The 27,624-nt window shown below is 36.6% G+C and overlaps 1 long non-coding RNA gene and 1 pseudogene across 4 annotated transcripts in view; one reads left to right on the forward strand and one right to left on the reverse strand.

Annotated features, from left to right (window-relative positions):
• Positions 1-298: 298 nt before the first annotated feature.
• The window catches only part of LOC105475586 (uncharacterized), a 161,127-nt gene continuing 133,801 nt past the window's right edge, over positions 299-27,624 (reverse strand). For 3 of the 4 annotated variants that reach the window (XR_011621663.1, XR_011621665.1, XR_011621666.1), the window contains one exon: positions 10,326-10,719. This is a non-coding gene — a long non-coding RNA (uncharacterized lncRNA). Of the gene's footprint in view, positions 658-10,325; positions 10,720-27,624 lie in introns of those variants that run through there. The other variant, XR_011621664.1, reaches the window with a different exon arrangement.
• Positions 12,080-12,938, forward strand: LOC105475587 (cyclin-dependent kinase 2-associated protein 2 pseudogene; annotated as a pseudogene).

The following is a 27,624-nucleotide window of genomic DNA, read 5'->3' on the forward strand; positions in this document are numbered from 1 at the left end:
ATATGTACAGCCAATGAACACATTAAAATGTATTCAGCATCATCAGATATCAACATAAATAAAAACTCTAATAAGATACCATTACACATTCACCAGAATTAGTAAAATTAAATATTAACACTACCATCACAATTTTAGAAAAAAATGTGGAGCTTTCATGAATTGTTGATAAAGGTGTAAAATGGTAAAACCACTTTGTAATATGACTTAGAAATTTCTTATAAAGTTACACATATACTTATCCTATAATGCAGCAATTCCATTCCTGGATATTTACTGAGATAATGAAAACATATGTCCACAAAATCATTTATACAAGAATGCTCATAGTAGGGTTATTTATGATAGTAAAAATGGTGAGGCAATCCAAATATTAATTGACAAAGAAAAATATACTCATATAATGGAACACTATTCAGCAATAAAAAGAAACACACTAGTGATACAAGGAACAACATTAATGAGTCTCAAAACATGCTTAGTGAAACAAAGCCTCATCTTTGCACTTAAAATCCATCAGAAACTTCCAGTTGCCTTTGGGATAAAGTGAAAAATTCTAGCAGGCAAGGGCCTCCATAATCAGGTTCAAGTTTTATCTGCCAGTACTTCTCTCAGAACTCTTGTGGTTTTAGTAATTATAGGGATTTGGAAATTTTTCTGTAAAGACACAGATAATAAATACTTTAAATTTTGCAGACCAATGATCTCTGTCTCACATACTTAACTCTCCTGTTGAAATGCACAAGAAACCATAGAAGATATGTCAAGGAATGAGTTTGGCTGTGTTTCAATAAAACTTATTTACAAAAGAAAGCAAATGACCGAATTTGGCCTACAACTTGTGTGTAGTTCATGACTCCTGCTATAGTACTTACTGATTCTTCAACATAACACCAAGATATTAAATATGCAAAACAATGCCTGCTATGTGATTCCATGTTAGAACAGACAAAACTAATACACAGTAATAGACATCAGGAATGTGATTACTTCTGGAGGATGTGTGGGGGATCGCCTGGGAATAGGCACAAAGGAACCTACTTGGATGATGGAATTCATATGCAGGTGGACACATGCATGTTTACATTTTTAAAACTCAGATTATGCCTCAATAAAAATAACTCAAAAGTGAACCCCATCACATAAAAAAATTGATACTGATACTAATTTTTAGAGTTCATAATTTCTGTTATGCCTATTATCTAAGTATGGTCTGTGATACTGTTTGGAACTGTGTCCCCTCCAAATGTCATGTCGAATTGTAATCCTCAGTGTTGGAGGTGGGGCCTGGTGGAAAGTGATGGAATTGTGGGGCGGTGGCGGCAGTTCTCATGAATGCTTTAGCACCATCCCCTTAGTGCTGTGATTGTTAAAAAGTGTGCGGCACCTCCACCCTCTCTTCCTCCTGCTCCAGCCATGTGAAGTGTCTACTCCCCTTTGCCGTCTGCCATGATTAGAAGTTTCCTGAGGTCCCCCAGGAAACCAAGTAGATGCCAACATTATGCTTCCTGTATAGCCTTTGTAACCATGAACCAATTAAACCTCTTTTCTTTATAAATTACCCAGTCTCGGGTGTTTCTTTATAGCTATGTGAGAATGGAATAATACCATCTAGTATAAGGATTTTAATTAAATAGCTTTACAAAGAATTTTTCCTCAGGTTAATAATGAAAATGTAGCAGGTTAAAAGTTTATTTTAAGCAAATTTCAGTATTAAAAATAATAAGTTAGGCAACATATTTATATCCCTATTGTGTACATCAAGCAGAGTTCCATGACAGTAAATCATTACACAGCATTTCTAGGGATATGCAACTTTCAACTACTAGCAAGGAGAAATTAAACAACTGAATGAAACTGTGCAGTATAAAATTGCCATTAGTTTTAAACATACATATTTAAAACGTTCTACTGCCCCATGTATATTTACTTGTGAATACATAGAAGCATAGCATGTTCTTCATGGCTTGGACTTTGAAGCTTGAGTTTGAATGTGGTTCCACCACTTGACAAGCTGCGTGACTGTGGTAGATCACTTAATCTTTTTCTTTCTGAGTTCCTCATGTGTAAAATGTAACAATAATATCTAGCGAATAGTTTTGTGAGGACTCTGTGAGAAAATACACAGATTTGAGAACAATGCTTTAGACATATTGTGGGCTCAGTAAAATTTGTGTGATTCTTCTTATTTTACCAGACATGGCCACAAGAATAAGATATGAATATTGGCATGGAACTGGAGATGCACATTAATAGAGGAAAGTACTAAATATTTTAACATTGGTTTCCTCTGAGTGGTAGGATTATAGCTAGTTTTAAATACTTGCTTTGTTTTACACATTTCCTCAATCAAGATTTTAATAATCAAAACAATTTAAATTTTGAAAAAAAATTTAAATGGCTATTACCCCAAATCTCAAACATCCCCGTGTCCCCCAAGACAGTCTCGTTGTCCTTGAGATATGAAAAAACATCCTCCTAAAGATTCTGTGCTGTAACTTTGTGAAAATATCTCCTCAATAATTAAAGCATTAGCCAGTTGGCTTTTGCCATAAAATCATAACAGAAATGGCTGATCACCACATTATGTAGGAAATTTTGTATCCCAGGGCTGGAGATTAATAGAATGGCATATTCCATTGACATTGTCATACTAAGCAACAGTGTTCTCTCCATGCAGCCACAGAAGTGGGTACGCTGTTCTGAGCCAATCTAAGGTGATTACCACGGAAACAGCACTCATTTTACTAACAGCAAGACATATTATCCTTCATGCATGGTCTAGCATCCAAGTTTAATAAGATTCTGAAAGTGAAATTGAGGACATTTGAGACAAGGACCCTAAATCCTGTGAGAAATATTTTATCATCTCCTATTGTTTATCACTTGCATGTCAAATAACTATCTCAATTATGCTAACAAATCAATTTATTAGAAGGGCAAGTAGATATACCACAACAGAAAGCAGGCAAAGATGATATTACACACTGAAAGTTTAAGTAGTAGAAAAGCAGCTCTCCTATGCTGTTGTCATTTGTGGAAGAAAAAATCAGAAGACAATTTAGTATTGGGAAGGCATAGACACATGAAATAGTAGCGCATAGATTATAATTTTGGGGAAGGCTAAGAGGGTACCAAACATCCGGACTGTCTTTAAGTTTAAAATCCATCAGAAGCTCCCCCATTACCTGCAGTAAAGTGAAAACTGCTTTGCTTAACAGGAAAGAGTCTTCATAATTTGGCTCCAGCTTTATCTACTTTCACTCCTATCAGCAATCCTGAGGCTTCAGCGATACTATAGTAATTGCTGATCGCTTAACACCTTGCTCTTCAGTACAGCAATGCCTCAGCACATGTTGCTTTCCACACATAAAATGTTTCTTTCTCCTTTGTTTACCTGGCTTAGTCATCCAAATCCTTTAGAATCAAGTATTATAAATTCCCAAATGTAGGACAGAGTTAATGATCCCTCCTTTGTCCTGCCCATACCTTCCACATGCATATCACGTCAACAGAGGGATTATTGACACCTGTTTGTCTTCCTAGTAGACTATGTGTTTCATGAGTGAGGGCAGAGGTTGTGCCTTGATTATTCTTGTATCTCTTGGCAAGGTACATAGGAGGTGTTTTATAAATATGTATTAAATGTTGACTGATAAACAAACATGCTAAACTAGCAATAAGAATCAATACCATGTTTTTAATTATCACAGGATTTAACTCAGAGGAAAACTATAGATTAATAAAGGGGGAGGAGTAAAACCAAATCACCCAGCAGTTATGAGCTTTATTTTCCTAATGCTTCATCAAAATTTCCCTGTGAACTAAAATTTATTTCTGTCTATAATCCTTCAACTTATTTGGGTATGACTTACAGCAGTATTGCTTCTTTGATCTGATAACCACCAGCCTAAGAGAATCATAATAACAGCTGAAGTGGAATACCAAGGGTACACAGGACTGTTTCTCACCTGAATGGATGGAGGTCATCGACTGGTAGGTGCTCTTTACTTGCAACTATGCAGGTTTCTATGCAAATCCTGTAAGTGCTCTAGGATGGAAGTATCAAACCAAGATTTCCCAGAACCAATTTAATCTCCAGTAAGTTTAATTTTTCAATTATCATTCTGTTTGGCTGAAATGGAATCCACGTGGTCTTTTTAACTTTTGAAAATTATAAGAGTAAGTATTGAGTAGCATTATGAGTAGTTTTATTGATGTAAAACTCACAGCCTTTTTCCTATACTTGTCTCAGTCAATTAGAAGAACCTAGAGACTAGTTAAGCTTTCCAGCTTTATCCAATTAATATAAAGTTTCTAGACTAGCATTTATCTTATCAAAATATGCTATATACGACCTCAGTTCTACAGGACAAGATTTATTATATGAAAAGAGAATTCTATGACCAAATAAGTATACAGAACAGTGAAGATATTTCATTCATCAGGACTTCTCAGAACCTTTAAAATATTAAAGTTCTCTGGGAATCTCTAAGAAGACTGTGGATATATTATACAAGAATTTCTGCATATATCACCATGATGCATCTTCCCTCAGGCACCTCTATGAGTGGTCTATGAAATGTACTTTCAGGAATTCTGCTTTCCTCCTCAAAATAAGGGTATAAGGAATGTGAGATATTTCAACAGAATCATGGCAGTCTACTCTCGGTAAGACAAACAAGAGGACTGGTCACAGTGGCACCAGACCCTGTCACCAGAGTAATATATGTCCCCTAAATAAGAAACATGTATATATGTGAGTAGTCAAGTATTCAGCAATTGTTCTTTATCACATGTAAATGGTTTTTCCAAATACAAAAGTGAGACAATTGTAGATAAATATCTATATTAGTTAAAATAAAAATGGAACATTAAAATAAAAACTTTTGGGGTCAAAATAGGATGGGGAAGCATGCACTATGTCATCTAAAATTCTGTCTTAGAAATTCTTATGAAGATCGAGACCATCCTGGCTAACACAGTGAAACCCCGTTTCTACTAAAAAATACAAAAAAATAGCCGGGCGAGGTGGCGGGCGCCTGTAGTCCCAGCTACTCGGGAGGCTGAGGCAGGAGAATGGCGCAAACCCGGGAGGCGGAGCTTGCAGTGAGCTGAGATCCAGCCACTGCACTCCAGCCTGGGCGACGGAGCCAGACTCCATCTCAAAAAAAAAAAAAAAAAAAAAGAAATTCTTATGAAAGGATAACTTGTGTACAACAAATGTTATACTTGATGTGCTCTGAATTACAATATAAACAATATCACCTGTGCATCCATGGGTTTTCATTCGGAATGCTAAATTGTATTACACAAATGACATATTTGTTGGCTTTCACCTGTGTGTGGGCATAGATACGGAAATGTGACTTTGAGGGAAATCAATTGGGGTAGGGGCTAACACTGATGATCAAGGAAGGCAAAGCATGGAGTAGCACAGATTAACGTAGACTTGAGGTGTAAGAAGGCGTGATGGGAGCTCAAGACATGGGTAGGCAATGATTAATACTCAAAATTCCAGAGAAATAGTCACTCCAGATCTCTTCATGGCTAGAAAATATTTATCTAACCAACATAGGCTCAGCAGTAAGACTTCAGTCTGACATAAGAGAAACTGATTAAAATTAAAACACACTTTACATCTTAGGAACAATAGGGCTTGTGGTCTAAATAAAAAGTTCATAGAGACATTCGTGACATTAATTCCATATTCTGCCAATTACTATCTCTTGAGACCTTAAGAAAAGTTCCTTGTAGGAAACTCACAAGATAATTGAGACAATGAAATAAAATAATGCATATAAATGATCTAGAGCCATCCCTGTCATTCAAAACATGTTTTGTAAATATTAGCCATTATCACTGACAAGCTTACACATGGCAATTCAGGATTGAGATGAAGGTGGAGAGCTACTGAAATTAAACACCCAAGGTGGATATGCATTGGGAACTTGCACTGCAGGAATCTTTTTATCAGAATGAGGACGAAGAAAACAACTAAGATGCAGTTTAAACATCCAGGGGAAAACCCTGAATCCTGTCCTACACCTTATTCATAGTCAGGCATCATTTCAGGTATAAGGCCAGGTCCTGGAGCCCCTTGCAGAGCCACCATTACCCTGGTCAACTGGCTGAGTGTAGCCAGCAATGCTGTATTCTCTGCCTCTACATCTCTCTGCCTCTTTCTCTTTTTCTCTTTCTTACACACACACACACACACTCTTTGCACACACAATTTGTTGGTCAAAGAGTGCATATGGGTCATTGGAAATCTCCATAAATTAATAATGTTCCCATTAATATTGTCCCCATAACTACTGATAGGATCAGCAGTATGTGCTCCTGGATTCTGGGCAAGCCAGTGTCAATGCAGAAGGTGACCCAAGTAATTCTGAAACACAGACAGAGGTATAGCTATCTTTGAAAACATTGTTCTCACTTCAGTCTTTTAGTTAGATTAAAAAAAAACACAATGACTCAGAGCAGGATTTGTGTGTATATATATATATCTGTACTCATCCACCTTTATGGCATCTTGTCCTCACTAATCTATGTTTTATATTCGGTTCCTGTAAACATCAGCTCAAAATGGGGTAAATAGTAACTGTAACATTGAGTTTTAGAAAATAGACAAAATATGGATATGTGATAAGCAATTATCTCCCTTAGTATACACGATGTAAATGGAGGCAAAATATTTGCCTTTTGAACACTTCCAATGCAAATTGTTACAGCCATTGATTCACCTATGAAGCTAACACTAATTCTAAAAATCATTCTCTGAATTGTTCTTTCTTTGGTTAGAGTCATCCTTTTGACTGACAAGCCCCATAAAAGCTTTCCAAGTAATGCAAAGAGGTTGCTAAGTGGAAAATATTTCAAGAGCTCTGAAAATGTAAGCTTGACAGAATTCTAGCCTTGAAACCCTCAGTTTACAAGAAAATTTATTGTACACACATGTTGTAGCAGTGGAACGCAGTGTGTGGCATTAAATCTAAAAAAGAGACAGCCAAACACCTACAGTTCTATGCTGGAAGTAAAAAACTATCACCCAGAGAAAGAAAAAAATTAAGTACCAAGAAAAAAAATGACTCTAAAAAGCACCATGGGAATATTATAAACTATTATTTTCCGAGCTCTGAGTTTGAGCTAGTAAGAGACCATCAGCTTTTTCAAATGGCTTCAACAAATGGAAAATAAAAATTACCAATGGATACACTGGAACCTTGTTTTACAGCTCTATACAGTTGAGACACATTACAAAGCAAAAAGTAAAACTGAATACCCTACATAAATACAGATTTTAACAGTTTTAGAGGTGACAAGTATGTAGTTGGCTAGAGAGGGAAGACATCATAATTTTGTGCGACACAGTATGTCAGTTTGTGCAACTAGGAAGCCACCATTTCCAGAGGAAATCACAGCAGGTGTGACAGTCAACAGTAGTACCTCATTCTGCTCTGCACACAGTGGCTCACCTGGCTTTCCCTGGCAGTGAGTATAAGGTTCATTCCAAGTGTTATAAAAGTGTGCAAGGACCATCATTAGGAAACACTGGAAAAACACAGTCTATTACATAAAATTTAGTAATATTGCAAGTGGGGATGTCTTCATTAACAGTGGTTCTTTGTGGCTCAGAGACTTAACAGCTCTCAACGCCTGTCTTGGCCCTGAAACTATAATTTTCAATAGTGGCATCAAAATACTTGTTACAATGTCAGGTGTGAGAGACACAATAAAAACAAATAATTAGAGGCTATTCTCAGCAATATGAACTCAGTCAGAATTTTACTTTAGTGCCCAGAAACACTGTGAAAGAGAAGAAGAACCAGCAGAAAATGCTCAACACTCAAAGCAGCAAATCACCATCACTTGACTTTGTTCACACTCTTTTTCAAGTTAGAAACATATATGGGGGCTAAGTCATATATTTGATCTGTTACATAACAAATAGCAACAGAACAAGAATGGTATTAGTAAATATAGTCAAGGGAATACAAAATGTCCTTAATTTCTTAGCATCAGAATATGTGGTTTCATGTATTCTCCATAGACTATTTCAAGGGGCTAACACTGATGATATATATATATCAAGAGAAAACATCAGGCTTTTTATAAGTTCTGAGTTAGGTGATTACCTTTCCTGTCACGTTTCCTACATGAAGCTACAATATTATTTTGCTGCACACATTCTCAAATGAGCTCCTTTGTTGGGATATATATACACATACATACATACATACATACATACATACATACATACATACATATATATGCTTTGAAGAAAAGACTCAAGTACTAGTGTTTACCCAGTAATAGCAAAGCCCTATTCACAACACCAACAAACACATAATTAATACAACTAATTCCAAATTGTGCCAACTAGATTGTTATGCTGACCCTGCAGGACAATTTATTATATTTCAAAACAACTATTAGTAGCATATGCAAACAAAACGTGTGATGGCTTCAATTTTAATTTGGAGTGTGCAGCTGGGTGTGTTGTTTACCTACCGTCTGTTAACCCTTCCTCCTTCTTACCAAAACCTGAATTTTTTTAGGTACTCACACCTCCCACAAATAGCTCAAATGACTTACAGGACACAGTATTTCTAACTGCCAGTATTTATTCCTGAAATGCTCATCCATCCGTTATGACATTCAATGGGAGATACTGCAAAAGCAGAGAGTTGAATATTTTTCCACATTATTTCCTAGTCATCTGGGTAATGTTCAAATTTAAGCAGCAAATGAGGCTTTTTATCAAATTCTAATAGTGCAATTTGTTCTGATGTCCACCCAGACATTCCAAGTGAGTCAAGGCCAGGTCCTGTTATGGGACCTTGTTATAAACAAGATATTTTTATAGTTCAGCCCACGCTTCTTAGCCTCATCTAATATTAATCTTCCCAAGCCCTAGGAATATTGGCAATGTTTACATTGCTGACAAGGAGCTTAGGAACAACACTGCCCCAGTATTACCATCTACTGGATAAGGCTGCTATCATGAGATTGACATTTGATGACATTCATTCGATGATGATAACACAATAAGAGAGATATTAATTTTGTTGTTTTAAACAAATGTCCAAATACCCTGGAAAGTGCTCAGCTTTTAAGATGACATCACATGCTGCTTCTTATGAGACTTCCACTATTCAAGTATTTTTGGAACAACTCTGTAGAAACTCTGTAGAAGGTCAACTGGAAGCCGCAGCAAAAGAGCTTGCTTTTTTATACACTATGTACAAAATGATAGTGACTAAAGCCAAGGTTATCCACACAAATACTTAAGATATTTCACTTGTGACCAGTCCTAAACCATGCCATCTGGATACAAACCAGAATTGCATCATGTTTCAACATGTTGACAGTGGTAGAATTTTGACATGAAAATATTTGTTTTACTTGAAGATTTTCAAACATCTTATCACTAAATAAATTTTTGAAGCAAGTCTCTTATATGGCTGTATTTACTGGTTTGGCAACACTAATCTGGACACTTTTGCTAACATCCTGTTTATTTTACTTGCTAACTTTTAGTGACTCATACTAGAATATAAGCTCCACAAAGCTATGGATTTTTTATTTTTTTATGTATCCCCAGTTCAGAAAACTGTTCCTAGTATATAGTAGGCACCCAAGAGTTATTTGTTAAATGGATGAGTGAGCAAATGAACCTAGAACACAGAGTTAGGACATATGCTCTACAAAGGAATACCTAGGATACACCCTGCCAAGTAGCCAGCAGGCATAGCACTAAGAACAAAGATAAAGAGCAAATGATCACAGCACATCTCTGGCTTGGTAACTTGACAAGGATTTCTGCATCTTCAAACTTAACCACAAGAAGCATCTTTATGTGCTGTGACATCAGCATTAATATTAAAAGTTAATTCATTCTGAGAAATTGATAATCTCTTGTCTTCTTTGATTTTTGGGTAAGAGTTTCTAGATGTCCTAAAGGAGGATTCATGAATGATTATTGAGCATGACATCATGGTCATCAAATTATTTCATTCATGGTACCCAGGGAGACCCTAAAACTAAATTGTCAAGTGCATCACTCAAAAATAAAAGTCAAAGTGTCTGGGACCTAGAGACGTCAATAACAGGATAAAAAGAGCTTGAAATAATGACTGAATTGGTAAAAAGTCTTAAAAGGTGAAACTGAGATCCACATATTTGAGATATAGAATTTATATCCAATTGATGGTGAGGTAAAAAATGGAGAATAAAAACCACATCTCATCATAATGTATTACTAAAATAAGTAAATTTTATATAGGTCAATAAAAAGTGTGCCAAGAGATAAACAAGAAAGTGCTTAATAATATGAATTCATTCAAGTATGAGTGACAATCATGTCAATTTTGTTTTCTGACAGTTGCAGCTTGCTTTACAATTAAGATATTAAAAAAATAGTGTGAGGTAGACATGTCCTTTTCATCTTCTTTACAATGTACCTGAGAAAGAGTACTTCTTACCTTTTACAGTAAGATCAATCAACAATGACACCTAAGTAGCTGCCATTGGTAGGCATGATTACAACATTTTTCACGTGGCTCCTTCACGTCCTCCTTAGTGGCCAATTCATAAGGGCATATCACATAGCACCAATCACATTTCCTTCATGAAGTCGCTCTTTCTCACAGTAAGGTGCTTACCCTTAAAGTCTCCAGCTAACATCCTAGAGGATACTGTTTCTATATCACTACACTGAAACAAAATCACTACACAAAACAAAACAAAAATGTATTCAGCAAATTTACACTTTATTATAGGGCTAGACCCTTTGGCACAAGTTATTTTATTTTAATCTTCACTACTTTACGAGATAGAGATTAATAGCACTGGTTTATGAATTATGAAGTTTAGTGGTTGTGACTTGCTGAAGGTTAGTCAGTTGGACCATCAGCTTGGCTGTATTGATCCCACATCTTTAAGTTCACAGCTTTTTATACTTTCCCCGGCAGTCTTCTTACTGAACTTCTCAAAGTTGTTCTGTTCTCAACAACACACTTTCACATTCTGTATTATTGTAGTGATTGTTCAATGAATATTCTGGAATAAGTTTTCCCAAGAGTCAAAAATAAGTTAAAGACCTAATTCACAAATGACAACGCCCATAGTACGAAAAATAAAATAGCTTGGCCACAAGTGTGAAAGACTATTTCTTCTGAAAAATGACAGTCAGCACACACAGACAAATGATTAGTCCTCCCTGATTCGTATGCAGCTAGTAGCTTGTCTGAACCCTTCAGGTTATGACCATGACACTGGAATACTTTTGATTTGCTTCTTAATTGAAAATCACATGGTAACGATGGCCAAGTTCCATATAGCACAATCTCATCATCTCTCCGGGGCAATCAATGACTTCAAAGCTGTCTGGCACTAATAGAAGCACACTCAAATAGCTTTCAGGAGAACACAATCACTGCCTTTCTCGTTTCTAATTTTTTTAGCACAATAGTTTAGAACAATGTAGGGGAAAGCATGTGACTGGAAGAGACGGAGTTTTTTTAATTTTTTTTTTTTAATTTTAGTTCTATTACCCTCTAACTGGGTTACCTTGGGCAAGTCTCTTAACCTCTCTGGGTCTATATGTAAGAACTGCAGATAACGATACTTGACCTGCCAACCTCACAGGGCAGTTAGGAGAATCAATTGTTAGAAGGTGACATGTAAGTGTTGTGCAAAGGTAAAAGGTTGGGCAAGGAAACCTGGAGATTTTCAATCAAGAACCTGACTTTTACTGTCCCATTCTATTTTTTATTCTACCTTAATATTCTAGTGAGGAAAATCACCCATGTCAAATTCCACAGATAACATTGTAACATTGATTTCATCCCCTTTCTCTATACTTATATTTTAAAAAAGATATATGCTGTTAATATAAAATTGGATTCCTTGTTTAGTGATTTTTCACCCCCTGCTCCAGCACCCCTGGGCCGTGTACCCCAATCCCTACCAGGTGAGGATCTAGCTCCACTCCTGCTCCCCTACCGGACGGTGGAGACCTCGAAATGAAGACAACCTGAGTTCTGCAATATTGGGCCTGCCGCCTACCCTCGCTGAGCCTCAGTTTGCTGGCCCCGCTGGTCCATGAAGTGGGCGTGGTCACGAAGCATCCCATCGCCTTCCGGCTCAAAGTCAGGGGCCGCTGCCCCTTTCAGATCACTGTTTAACGACTTCGGGCCGCCTTCCATAGGCTTTGTGCAGGAGATGAAGTCACCAGCGCCCAGGACTCCCAGAACACCCTACAAGGACCTGCTGTCGGTCATAGAAGAGATGAGCAAAGATATCCGACCCACCTATGCTGGCAGCAAGAGCACCGTGAAGGGCCTGAAGAGAGATATAATCCATGCCCGGGCCCTAGTCGGAGAGTGCCTGGCAGAGACGGAGTGGAGCGTCCGCACGAAACAGGAAGCCCCTCAGCCTCAGGGTCTGGACCTTTCCTGGCCATTGCAGAGCACCCGCTTCTCCCTGGCCTTCATCCCGAGCTGCACTAGCCATCCTGGACTTCCTGTCCTGTGTCCCTTGGTGGGTGCCCTCCAGGAACCAAGGGGCGGCTCTCACTCGAGGTGGCAGCACTAACTATGCCCCCCCAAAAACAAGAGTTAGCAGCGAGGTCCCAGTGAGTGCCACCCATGACCTGTCAACAGTGTTGCCCACTGGAGCTTTCTGTGGCCCCACTACGCAGCTCTTCCCAGCACTTCTCCCACTTTGTCCTGAGCCTCCTTCTCTCCCAGCAGGGGCTCAGGCCTGGCACCTCTCTGCCCCATGTCCTGGGCCACAGTGACTCTTTTCTCAGTGTGTCTCTTGCTAAATATGCCCTTTTCATATTAATAAAAGATGATTTGGAGTTGTGCTCTCAAAAAAATGTGATTTTTCACTTATCAAGGACATTTTGCAGATTATTAGTCTGTGAAAACAAATACTCCACTGAATAAATATTTAATTTCTGAACGTTAAGGTTTTCAACTTTTAACCATTATCAATAATTATATGATGACTGTCCTTTTATGTAAATTGTTGCCTGTATGAGTATTGCTTTATGATTAATTCTAAGTGGAATTTGTGTGTTAACAATTTTAATATTTGTAAGTCTTTTGTTGCAGATTTAAAAATTGCTTTCATAAAATTGTATAAATGTAAACTCCCAAAGACTGTGAATGAAGCTCTCTATCTTACGTCATCCCCACCAAAGTGAACATCTTATGACACACAGCACAATACAACACAATACACGGCATCTGCAGAGATGGGGAATACAACAATGGTTTGTAGTCAAATCTCAGGTTAGCAGTAAATACTTTCATGTGGCTATCAGATATGTTCCAGCAGCCTGTGGTGATAATACTTAAGGGACTCAGAATTTGCATCTTGTCTCTGATTATTTACTTATGATAGATTTCTAAATATAAATTCATTGGAATAAAAAATACATGAACAAGTTTTTTGAAACCCTCTTTATACATATAAACATTCTCACATTGCTTTCCACAGGCTCATGTTGGTTTAGGTTTCCACAAATGATATTTTTCATTAATCCATGCACAATAATCACTTCTTTTGTGTCATGCATTGTTCTAGGCACCAGTGATAAAACAATGAATAAAACAGACAGAAATTACAGCCCTCGTGGAGCTCATGCTCTGGTTGGGAGGAGAAAGAAAATAACCTGGGACTGATATGTAAAACCTGTAGCATATTAAATGCACATAACAGCTAAGAAGAAGAGGCAAAGAAGTGGAAAGGAAGTAATAAGGCAGGGACTTAGAATTCTAGATCAAGTGACTGAGAAAGGCCTCAAAGAGATGACATTTGAGTGAAAATTTCGCTGTGTCATGTGTTACTGATAGGTTCACATAAGAGTCAAGAATGGGTCAATGACTTATCAATATATTAATAGTAGTCCTTATTGACCCTGATAAGATCCATTGGAGTGGGCTGGTAGTAGTCAGAGCACAAACCTAAGGAATAAGAGTGAAAGAGCTCACTAGATCTGCACCCATGTAAGTTCTTAAGATAGTGGGGAAAAAAACATCTAATCAAGATGAGGAGACTAGAGAGTAGTCTATCAATCAAAAGCCCTAACTTGCAACAAACTGTTCATTTGGCTGAATGTCTTTTATAAGTCATTTACTCAAATGTAATATTGTCAGTCTTATACTTTAAAATATTTATGTATTATAATTACGCTGGTCATGGTGGTGGTGAAGTGTTACTTATGTTTGAAAGGATCTTTATTCAAAATCTGTGCTCAGGGTAGCTATACAAGTGATTCAGACTTATCCACATATATCCCCAGGACATCTATGAATTAGCATAAAGTACATTAGTAATGCTTTTCATTGATGAATGTGTTCAAGATATGTAATTAGCTAGAAAAAAACTGCGATACCCCCTTTCCTCAATAAGTGTATTAGAATCCTGGTCAGCCCATTAGTATATTTGAAATAGCACTTTGGGTTAGGAGCTCCATTTGCATCTGTCCATCCTTAGCTAGTAGAAGGCTCTAATTCTAAATCTAGAGTAGAAAGTTGATTGTGTTTGTCTTCAGAATATTGTTAGATAATCCTGGAAGTGAAACTCTCACCAGAATATTGTTAGATATACCTGGGAGTGAAACTCATGTAATGTGCTTGCCTGAAAGGGAAGAGAGGACCTTCTATATTTTCTCCCTAAGCTTTTATTTCAACATCATGCCTGGAGCTCATAGGCCATCACTGATGGAAGAGTAACCTGGATGCCATAAAGGTTTCCATGGTGTGAGAAGAACCTGAATCAAACCTTGCTGTGCCCGAATACGCTCTTCTGTGTGAATTCCTCGAAAGTCACTTCCTGAACATGTGAAGATATCGAGGTCTTCAAGACGTTGGGTGATTCCCTTACCAGCCTGCACAGGCTGGAAGCCGCAAGACTTCCCCCAGGAGAGTACCTCAGGAGAGAGTCCTCATCGAGAATAGCAAGGGGACTCTAATGTGGGTCTCCTCAGTGTGCTTTCTTCAGCCCCCTAGTCTAGAGGCTTCTGCCTGATGTTCTTCCAATCCCAGGGAAGCTTCTCATCCATTCTCCAAGCCTTTTCCAACCATGAACCAAATGAAAAGAGTAAAGCTTCTTTGCATTTTTCCAAAGAGCTCAGGTTCAATATTTTTCTTTAATGTTTAAGGATATTTTCAAAGCATTTATGTTCATTCATTTTGTTTTGTTTTATATTTACTTATTTTTTTAAAAAGCAGCTACATATTCAGACATTGACACATTTTCTTATGAGAAGATATTAAAGCATGCAGTTATTAAGACTGAATTTAAAATGATCTATAAGTTCATTGAGCATGCTTTAATGTCTTCTCATAAAATGCATCAGATATAATAACAAATATATTTTAAATTATAAAGGCAATGTAGAAATGCTATATCAACATATACTATTCAAATGTTAATCATTTTAAAAAGAATTAACAAGAATTCATGTGAACTCAATGAACTCAACTTATTACTAAATTATGTAACAGAAAATTCTGAAAGCACTTAAAGGTCACTTTGATAATAGAATTCTAGTATCACCTCTGCCTCACCACATTGCACCATTTTTATCGATACATCTCAGATTGTTCATTCACACAGTATCTTAAGAGAAAGCATTAAAGCAATTAGACTGAGATAACAACACAGTAAGTACCTGCAACGTACTGAGAGAAGAGAGACCTAAACGTTTTAATCCCATGTTGTTCCCAAAAGCCTGTAAGATTTCTCAGGAAAGAGCTCTTCAAGTAAAGAGTTAACAACTAACATATCTTCCCCAACGGAACAGAGCCCATACAGAACAGTTCAATACACATCACTGAGAAGACTACACAGGAACACACTCTACAGTGGAATAAAACTTAGTCAATAAATATCAAAGCTTTGCAAATCATTTTATTCCATTACTCCTTCAACATGTATGTATGGAGAACCCATATTACAAGGCCTTTCAGGTGTACACAAAGTAAGAGACCCGGCCCAGGCTTTCAAAACGCTAATCCATGACCTAAGAAGGTATTAAAAATACTCTTAGAAAAGGACACAAACCAAAAAATATTGACTATGCTGCCACATAAATGTGTGACACAGATCAATGAAGGAATATGGAAGAGAGATTCCCATTGGTTGAGGGATAAGGGAAGGCGTCATAGAGAACTTGAGGAACATCATGAAGACAGGCGAATTCTAAAAGGGTGACACAAAAGTTGACAGGTATGCTGTGACACATATGGTCTTTTTGTGAATATATTCTTCTTAGACAAATGTTAATATATTTTAGGAGCAGGTGCCTTGTCTCCTATTTTTTAAGTCTTATACTTCTTTTCATTTACTAACCTAATATTTCTAGTATTAGTGCCTCTGGGTTATGAGAAAAGTCACTTTATATACTCTGCTGAAAAATATGTGTTATTAAAAATTACCACATCCTCTCTATCTACCAAATGAATTAAAGAATCAAAATATGCATCTTTTTCTACCCTAACCATATATGTGTTTTTAAAATAAGCATTCTTTACATGTTATCGCTCAACTTCTTTACTCTAAAGGATGCAGCCAACTTTAACTGCTAGTATGTAAATTGAATTTATAATTACTTTGGGAAAGAATTATAACACCACTTGGTGAATTTTATTCTAAGATGACATTACTCTGAGTATTCAGCCTTATGGGGCTTTTAATATAGGGTAGTCATCTCAAGTTTCTATGATAGCTGCAGAACTTTTATTTAAACAGATTAGACCTTAATATAAATAGGTTGAAACATCATACATTTCTGGACTCAGCATTGATTGAATAAATATAAAGCAATATAAAGATCAATCATAAAGTCACGGCATGTTGACTTTATTACTATTGAAGTTTAGGGGGCATATTAAATACACTTGTTTTACTTTGACCCAGATAACAGCTATTGTATAATAAACACAGAAATTCAGTAGATGGAAAGTAAAATATTTTTATTTAAAAAAAATTCTTTAAAAAATTTCAAGCAAACACAAAATTAAAAGGAATAATAGAATTAATCCTCAACATCCAGCTTCAATGTTCTTCAGTTTTTGGTCCTATTTGTTTGATTTATACCCCCATCTACTTTGCCACCTCCTATTGTATTATTTTGAAACAAATGTTTAATATTATTTCATCCGTAAATATTTTAGTATTTATCAATAAAAGATAAAAAACATCTTGACCACAATATTATTATCATACCTAAGGAAAAAATTAACAATAATTCCTTAATGTATCTCATAGATAGCCTTCTAAGATGGTCACCAGTGATTCTCACCTCCTGGTATCAAAGACTTTTTGTTGCTGTTCTTCCCCTTGAGTGTTACCTGAACCTTTAAATGAATAAAATATAGCTAATGGAATGGGATATCACTCTGAGATTAGGTTACAAAGACTGAGAATTTCATCTTGTGAATATTTTCTCTCTCACCTTCTTTTGTTCTCTCAATTTCTCATTTTCCACATCTTTCCATGGGCCATGATTGATCATTCTCATTTATATATTTTTTTTGTCTCTCGCTCTCTCTCACACACACACATACTTTTTCTATCTCTTTTTGAGCCCTAACTCTGGGAGAAGCAACCTGTCTTATTGTGAAAAGCCCTATGGAGAGGCCTGTGTAGCAGGCTAATGACTCTGTCCATGAGCCAGATTATAGCTGAAGCCTGACAAGCCACATAAGCGAACTTGGAAGCAGATCCTCAGTCAAGATATCTCAGTCAAGCCTTCAGATATCTGCAGTCCTAAAGGATACCTTGATTGCAGTCTTATGAAAGACCTTGAGACAAAGACACCTATATAAGCCATGCTCAGATGCCTGGCCGATAGACACTGTGAGATAGTGTGTTTGTTATTTTAAGCCACTGTGTTTTGGAGTAATTTGTTACATGACCATCTTTGCATAAAAGAGTATCATTAAACATTCAGTCAATGCTCAAATTCTATGATCGTCTTGTACATGATTTTTTACAGTTAGGTTGTTTGAATCAGAATCCAAACAAATTTCTCATGTTGCATTTGGTTAATCTGTCATTGAAACATTTATCCTTAGATTCCTCCTACCTCATTTTTCTTTGTCATTTTTCAACTTTGTTGTTGATAAAGCTGATATTGAAGACCATGACATGGTGTGGAGACAGTGGATTTGCCAGCAATTTCTGCTACTCTGATTCAGACCTGAAAATTTTCTAGGAGGAAAGTTTAGATTTCCTGAACAAGTATACTTCTTCAGAATCATGTCTCAAACTTCTCTGGCACAGACATAGCAGAGAAAATCATGGGGAATGGGGAATAAATGAACAGCAATAGAAAGAACTATTTTTAAACTGAAATGAAACATGAGGGCTATACAACCACATGTTTAAGTTCTTTATATCAAAATTACGATAGAGACCATATTAAAATGATCTCTTATTCTTAATATCCTTGAATAGATAAAGTAAGAACATTGCTCATGGCAGGCATGGTGAGCACCTTGGGAGGTCGAGGCAGGAGGATCACTTAAGGTCAGGAGTTTGAGATCAGCCTGGCCAACATGGTTAAACCCTGTCTCTACTAAAAATACAAAAAAATTAGCCAGGCATGGAGGCACACAGCTGTAGTCCCAGTTACTCGGGAAGCTGAGGCTGGAGAATCGCTTGAACCTGAGAGATAGAGGTTGCAGTTAGCTGAGATCACACTACTTCATTCCAGCCTGGGCAACAGAGAGAGACTTCATCTCAAAAAAAAAAAAAAAAAAAAAAGTTTCTCATCATAGCTTCAAATTATTATTTTCTAATAGAAAGATGTGAATTTTGATGGATTTAAAATATTATATTACTTAATGTGAGAATTAATTGATAACTGAAGTTTTCCATAACAAGGGAGTGAAAAAACATTGTCAGAGAGAAATTCTTACTTTTTCAACATTAAGCAGACTGACAAGGTCCTTACTCTCAATGAGTTTACAGTTCATCAGAAAAGTTAAGCAATCACACACATGCATACACATATGCACAGCAAGAAAGATACATGAATTTTAAAATGTATGCAATGTTGTGAAAGCATAACATAAAAAGTCTGATATAATCCACTGGATTAGGGACGAATTCCTTAAAGGCACAGCATTTGAATCAACATGATAAAAATGAGGATAATTTCACTAAGTGTAGACAGTGGGGGCAGGCATAAAGAGGAGTGCCAAGCGGAAAGTACGCAGAACTTAAGTACGCAGAAAGTAGGCAGAAAGAGGTGCGTCCAGCAGAAAGCCCCCAAGGAAATGGGGAGCATGACTCATGCCTGGAACTGAAGGAAAGTCAGTGTTGCTGAAATACTGAGCCAGGCCAGATTATGCATAGCTCTCTGGACCATATTACAGATTTTGACTTTTATCCTAAGATCAATGAGAAGATAGGGAAGAGTTTCTTTCAAGCAAGGGAAAAGGATAATAGAAAGAGAACTTCAAAGAGAATGGAGAATGGTTTGGAGAAAGGCAAACATGGATATACTTGGCTCAATATCTCTGTCTTTGATACTATCCCTCCGAATTTATTACCTACATAGGTAACACTTCTAATAGCTTGGTCACACAGTTCCTTCATCTCTTCTCAGTGCTCTTCTCATTCACCCTACTTGAAACACTATTGGACTGAAAGTGGGCCTTGTCATTACCAACCATGGCACTCCCACCATATCTCAGTTTCGAGAACCTCGTCCTCACTCTCTGGCCATTGACTCCTACTTTTTCAGCTCATTTCCTCTAGTAACTATTAGTTTCCTGTTGCTGCCATAACAAATTACCACAAACTTGGTGGCTTAAAACAACACAAGTTATCTTACAGTTCTGATGATCAGAAATGTGCAAGTCTCACTGGCCAAAATCAGTGTCATAAGAGCCTTCTCCATACCTAACATAGCAGCAGAATTTGGGGTAGTTGCTCATTTCCTTATGTTGGAACACTTTTGTCACTTGATTTCTAGACACAAATTTATCTTAAGAGTATCCTCCTACTTGTGGTCATCCTTTCTCAATCCCTGTTATGAGGTCCTCTTCATCTCTTTACACTACAACATTGGTGTATTCTAGGGCCTGGTTCATAGCTATCTTCTCTATTTATTCTCACTCCTCAAGCAAACTACTTTTGCTCACAATTTTAATTATCTTATAATGTATGCTTTCAAATATCACTATACTTCCACTAGAATGTATGTCATTTTAGATGCGGTATAGTGTAGTGGATAAAAATCTAAAGCTCTGGAAGAGAGTGTCCTGTACTCTACTCTGCCAGTTACTAGCAAAGTGGTCCTGAGCGGATTAATATTCTTGCCTCAATTTTCTCATCCATAAAATGGGGCTAACAATAGTGAATTTACAAAGATACTTTGAGGGCTAAAGGAGTGAATAAAGTCCATAAAACAGTGCCCAGCATATTGTAACACTCAGTAAATGATATGCATTATTATTATCAGGCATCCACTTGACTTTTTGAAATCTAAAATCTTGATTTCCTTCCAACAACAACATGCTTCTACAGTCTTCTCTATTTCACTAAATATCAATTCTATCCTTAAACATGTTTGGAAGAAAACTGGAAGTTATTCTTTCTTTTAAAACTATGGCCCAACCCATCAACAAATTTTTAATTCTGCTTTCAAAACACATCTGGACTTTCATAGTTTCTCATCATTTCCATTAATAAAACCTGAATCTAAGCTTAGTATAAGGTTGATATCTCTCATCCTAATTATTTCTTCATGTTGACAACTGATTTCACTGATTCTACTCTTAACCCCTTAAAATCAGTTTTCAATACAGCAGCCAGAGTGACCATACTAAAATTATATTCCTTATCTGCCTAAAACCCTCCTGTAGTTTTACATTCACTTAGAATATAGGTCAAGGCCCTTACCATGGCCTCAAGGCTACATGTGACCTGGCTCAATCTTAGAGGAGCCAATAAGCTTTAAGAAAAATCCTACTATTCATACTATTGATTACTGTAATCATGCTGATCTCCTTGATGTTCCTCAGATTCTCCACCTAAGAACTGAAATTTGAACTGACCAAAAAGTCTTATACTTGCAAGGCTCCATACTTTCTTTACCCTACGTTATTCTTCCTAGCACTTACCACTATTTGGCCTACTATGTATTTGTTTATTAGTTCTTGCTTCCACCAAATCAACTGTCAACTTCTTGAGAATAAATAGTTTGTTTTATCTACAGTTTTGTTTCCAAAGTCTAGAACTGTGTCTGGCATATGGCAGTGAATGAACAAATAAATATATAAATGTATGTTTTATACAATCAGTTGTATGATAATGGCATTCAAGGAGCTCAGGAAGATTCCAAAAATAATATGTTTTGATTAAAAATTATTGACTTGGTGCTGGAGATTGAGTTGGAATGTTAAATGCACTAGATGCATGACAGGTAGCTCAAAAGAAAAACTGAGATGTGGATATAAGTTTGAGGTTCACCTGTGTAGAGATATAATTGAAATTACAAAAGATGGATGAGATCCCCAAGGGAGACAGTACACATTGAGAATAGAGAGGAGCATCAAGTGGAAACTTGAAGGACTCCAACATAGACATGAAGTCCAGAAAGGAGAATTCCCCAGTGAAGGGAAGGAAAATAAAGGACAACAGGTAAGGGAGAGCACAGGTGAGCAGGCAACTCTAAGCTGTTTGAAGTTTACTAGGAAACAAGTATTGTTGTATTGAGGGATAGAGTCAATGCTGAAGAGGTCCAGGATCCACAGGTTTTGTGTGACTTATTAGGGACACTAAAGTATAGATTGGGGACCCCGAAGACTCTAGGATGAAAAATAGAGTCAAATGGGCTAAATGGATTAAGTGCCAAGTTTTAAAGAAACAGCATTTCTAATGACATTAAATAGTGAAGACTGCTACTTTTGTTTTCAGTATTTTTCATATTTGAATACCCAACAAACATTTTCTTGGCGAAGAACTTCTATGTGTCTAGCCTCATTAAAATCCTTCAGAAATATTGGGAGACATGAAGTCCTTGCCCATGCCTATGTCCTGAATGGTATTACCTAGGTTTTCTTCTAGGGTTTTTATGGTATTAGGTCTAACATTTAAGACTCTAATCCATCTTGAACTAATTTTCATGTAAGGAGTAAGGAAAGGATCCAGTTTCAGCTTTCCACATATGGCTAGCCAATTTTCCCAGCACCATTTATTAAATAGGGAATCCTTTCCCCATTTCTTGTTTCTCTCAGGTTTGTCAAAGATCAGATGGCTGTAGACGTGTGGTATTATTTCTGAGGGCTCTGTTCTGTTCCATTGGTTTATATCTCTGTTTTGGTAGCAGTACCATGCTGTTTTGGTTACTGTAGCCTTATAGTATAGTTTGAAGTCAGGTAGCGTGATGCCTCCAGCTTTGTTCTTTTGACTTAGGATTGTCTTGGCAATGCGGGCTCTTTTTTAGTTCCATATGAACTTTAAGGAAATTTTTTCCAATTCTGTGAAGAAAGTCATTGGTAGCTTAATGGGTATGGCATTGAATCTATAAATTACCTTGGGCAGTATGGCCATTTTCACAATATTGATTCTTCCTATTCATGAGCATGGTATGTTCTTCCATTTGTTTGTGTCCTCTTTTATTTCACTGAGCAGTGGTTTGTAGTTCTCCTTGAAGAGGTCCTTTACATCCCTTGTAAGTTGGATTCCTAGGCATTTTATTCTCTTGGAAGCTATTGTGAATGGGAGTTCATTCATGATTTGTCTTTCTGTTTGTCTGTTACTGGTGTATAAGAATGCTTGTGATTTTTGCACATTGATTTTGTATCCTGAGATTGCTGAAGTTGCTTATCAGCTTAAGGAGATTTTGGGCTGAGACAATAGTGTTTTCTAAATATACAATCATGTCATCTGCAAAGAGGGACAATTTGATGACTTCTTTTCCTAACTGAATACTCTTTATTTCTTTCTCTTGCCTGATTTATGTAAATGACAAGTTAATGGGTGCAGCACACCAACATGGCATATGTATACATATGTAACAAGCCTGCACGTTGTGCACATGTACCCTAGAACTTAAAGTATAATAAAAAAATTAAAAATTAAAAAAAAGAAATATTGGGAGAAATTATTCTTAAAGAAATGGACATGTTTTGGTTGAATTACACAGCTTAAAGAGTTCACTTTCAGGACTTACCAATATTTCCATAGGACTGAAACTTCTTTGTATTAAATCATCTAAAAGAAAGTTATTTCACAATAAATGAATCAAATGAATGGCTAAATATATTCTGTTTGGTTTTTCTCCTTCCAAGTGTCCTTGATGGCTCTGGAAACAAATGCTATGATTTCCTGGACTTTCAGAAAGAAAGTGGATTTTTAAGCACTTCATATCACCCAAGAAATTTACATAGGAATCATCCAGAAAAATTAATCAGAAGAGAGGATCACCTATCACCTATGAGGAATTAAAGAAGGCTTGAAAATGAAAAAGCAAGTAGGGGTATTGTTTACAATCAAAACAGCACCAGAATATAAAGTGGTACGTACAATCGGCATAGCCTTAAACCACTTACACCATTTATTCAATTCACAAATATTTTATTCAAAAAATGATTGCTCAATCAGTGTAGCATTATTTAAACATAAATGTCATGGCCTCTTAAGTTTAGTCTTTGTTCAATGAGCACATAGAACGTCTTCCCACTGATACCTGAACAGCTCTCACTCACTTCTTTGAGATATTATCTCATGTCACCCTTTCAGATGGCCTTTCTCTGACAATCCCATATAAAACTACAATCATTCTGTTAATTTTCTACTTTAACTGTCATTTATTTGTTTGCTGTCTGCTCCCCACCCTACCCCAACAAAAATGAGACATCTTTGAAAGCAGAAATTTTGTTTTATCACTGATGTACTCCCGATGCCTGCTGTGTAATAGAGACTCAAGAAGTATTTAGTTTGAATTAAGGAATAAATGAATGAAACATACTTATAAGAAAAAGAGGCTAGGGGAAAATTAATTTTATACTACTATTTACAGCTATCTGATATTTATACTGTTCCAGAGAAATGACATAATACAGAGGAAAAATGGAGAAAAATCTTTGTGGATAATGATTTCAGAGTCTGGCTATTAATCCCAGCTCTGCCATTTTCTAACTAAGCAGCGTGGATCCATTATTAATCCTTTATGCATCAAATTTTTCACTTATAAGTGTCAACCACCAATTCCACCACACTTAACTGCAATAGGAGAGAACATGGCAGGATCTTTGTTGTATCTCAGATATTAGAAGTCAGAAAAGGACATTAATACTGTTTTAGGACCTGCTATTTTCAGAACAGGTCTTTTAAGAATTAAGATGCGGAAGGATTTATAATGTAATACTTTTGGATTGGTTGCCCCAGTGAGGTGAGGTTCCTTTTTATTTTTTTAAGAGACAATGTCTCACTTTGTCACCCAGGCTGGAATCCAGTGGCACAATCATAGCCCACAGTAGCCTCAAATACCTGGCCTAAAAATATCCTCCCACCTCTGACCTCCAAGTAAATAGGACTACAGGCATATACTACTGAGCCTGGCTAATTTAAAAAAAAAAAAAAAAGTTTGTGGAGATAGCATAGCACTTCCTTGCCCAGGTTGGTCTCCAACTCCTGAATTCAAACAATTCTTTTGCCTTGTCCTCCCAAAGTGCTGGGCTTGCTGGCATGAGCCACCATGCTCAGCCTGAGGTGAAGGTCTTGAAGAAAGTCTTGTGGAGTAAACTGTTAGTCTTTATTTTAAAAATACTGTTTTAGTTGGTTTACAGTCTTATCCTCTTCAATTTGGTGTACTCTAGAGTAAGCAGCTAAGTTATTCTCAAAATTGGGAAAGGAAAGTATGCTTGTGTTCAGTATCTTTTTAACATGAGATGAGAAATTACATTGGTTTCAGTTCTTGAATATGAATGTGATAATCCCTGCCCAGTCCCAGAGTAATAAGAATCAAAGAAGATTGACATTTTACAGAAAGAGATATTGTTATTATTATAAAGTTCAATACAATAAATATATTGAACCCTTACCACGTACAAGAAACAATGTTAGTCTCTAGAAATGATACTGAGAGAAATAAACACATTATCTTTAGGAGTTTACAGTTTGATAAGATAGTGAAAACCAAAAATACTGATAACTGAACAAAAGTCACAGTAAGGCAGGTGTCATAAGAAAGTTACTCAAAAATTATGACAAAGTTTTCATCAAGGAGACCTGTGTTTGATAGTGATTCAAGAAGATATTTGTAAAAGAGGGAGCATTTGAGATAAGCTTTGAAGAAGAGATAGATGCTGTCAATTACACAGAGAAGCAGAGGCGACAAGTTTACACCAGGCAGAAGGAACACCCTGAACAGAAGCATGCATCATATTAAGGAATTGTTTGCACTAAAATGAACTGTATGGTCCAATGAGTTTGGAAAATCTGGTCAAAACTAAACAAATTTCTTTATTGCAGGCCATTGTGAACCTTCATATGTGATGATTCATTGTTTTCCAAGAAGGATACACACTGTATACTCTTCCTGAACTTACACAATCATGGAACAATGCCCTCCCCTATTTAGAGTATCTCGCTTTTTGCTACCAAACACATTCCAGTTAAAATTGAAATGGAGACAGTTAAGAAAATTAGGTAGTGTGTGGTGAGGGGCAAGGTCAGGGAACAGAAAATAGTTCTATTTTCATGGGGCTAAAAAAGTTATTGGGGGGTCCGAATTAAAAAAAATTATTGAGCATTACAATAGAAAGCATATGTGTAATTTGGTAGCAAAGAGGGAAATCATCAATAGAGTAAGCATAAATTATGATTGTCCAATGTTTTTCATGGATCAGTTTGTCAGCCTTGTGTATAATACACTGAAACAAGGAAAAAAAGAAAATAAAAAGGGTAGGCTGCATTTTTCCCTCAGTACCCCAAATAAAAACCATGTAGAGATGCAGCATGAAGTGGAAATAAGGACAGCAATAGGAATCAAAATGTAATGAAGTAAACTCTGCAGAATATGACATATGATAAGATATCAGAGGTGGAATATAAGACAAAGTAGATAATGAGGTGTTGAGTCTGGTTCGTGGTCGACTCCTGATGCCAATGACAGCCAGGAAACGAGGGAAATATTTGGGGTTTTTAACACAGTGAATTTCTTATTCTACTTCTTTTAAAAACAAAGCTTTGTTTATATAAATGTTACCACTTCTATAGATGCATCCTTGTAAAGAAAATGCTTTAAGATATTTTATTTTTCCGAAGTAAAAAATTTCATGATTTTTAACTTTCCATGATAAATCTAATGCTGTTAAACCATACTTTATTCATTAATTTATTAATTAATTTGTTGACTTATTTTATTTTTTTGAGACAGGCTTACTCTGTCACCTAGGCTGGAGTACAGTGGTGCCATCTGGGCTCACTGCAACTTCCACCTTTGCGGTTCAAGTCGTTCTCGTGTCTCAGCCTCCAGAGTAGCTGAGATTACAGACATGCACCACTACACCTGGTTAATTTTTGTGTTAGTAGGGATGGGGTCTCTCCATGTTGGCCAGGTTGGTCTTGAACTCCTGGCCTCATATAACCTGCCTGCCTTGGCCTCCCAAAGTGCTGGAATTACAGGTATGAGCTACCATGCCCAGCCCATAAGTTAATAAAATATTTATTATATTTCTTATTATGCAGAACATATCTCATAGGTATACCTACTATGTGTTAGAAATACCTTTAAAGCATATCAAAGCTAATACTTACCTAATTTATACAAAGTAATTCTTTGTCTTTGAATTAAAAGTTTCAAATAAACAGACCCACAGTTTGCTCAGGTAATTAATACTGTGTAAATAACTAAGTATTAGACTTACTAAGAAAGAGCAAGACTGTAAGCTGAGAAAAAATAGCTTCTCATGTGGGTGCCAGAGACAATATTGTAAAGGAAGTTTTAAATTCTACCCAAATTACTTAGACATTCCCTCCTGAATTGTCTTGCCTTAAAAAAAATCTGTTAATTCAGCCTAAAGTGTCTTCATTTCATTTACATAACACAAGCCTTGTCACAGTATGAAGCTACCTAAAATAGTTATTATGTCTTTGGGCAAAAATAGGCAGACAGCATTGGGGAGAAAAGCATGTGAGTGCTTAGATCCCCTACAGAGACAGAGATTGTATGTCTGGTTTCCTAAATACCAGAAGCTAGATTGGATTAAAATTGTGCCATTGAAAGACTCCCAGATATATCTGGGTGCTATCCAAGATTCTTGCTTCCCCAAAATACCTGGTTCCCAGGGGAGAGAAGGGAGGAACATGGGGAAATATGATTTTGTTTCTCATCACCTATTATTGTAAGAGACAACCTTGTCTGAGTAAATGGCACAAGGAAATGACATATTCTTTCCATGACTATGATTTGGGAAGTTTTCAATGACCTTGGAAAAGGTTTTTCTCTGTCAACATAATCATCAATAAAAATCTCATTCACTCAGGTTTGGAAGTTTGTTTAATTGATAAAGTGCTCTGAGGTACCAAATAAGAAGTGCTAAACAAGGGTGATATGTTTTCCATTATTAATTCCATGTTGAA

Source organism: Macaca nemestrina, chromosome 4, assembly GCF_043159975.1.
Source record: "Macaca nemestrina isolate mMacNem1 chromosome 4, mMacNem.hap1, whole genome shotgun sequence".
In the NCBI taxonomy this organism is placed as follows: Eukaryota; Metazoa; Chordata; class Mammalia; order Primates; family Cercopithecidae; genus Macaca; species Macaca nemestrina.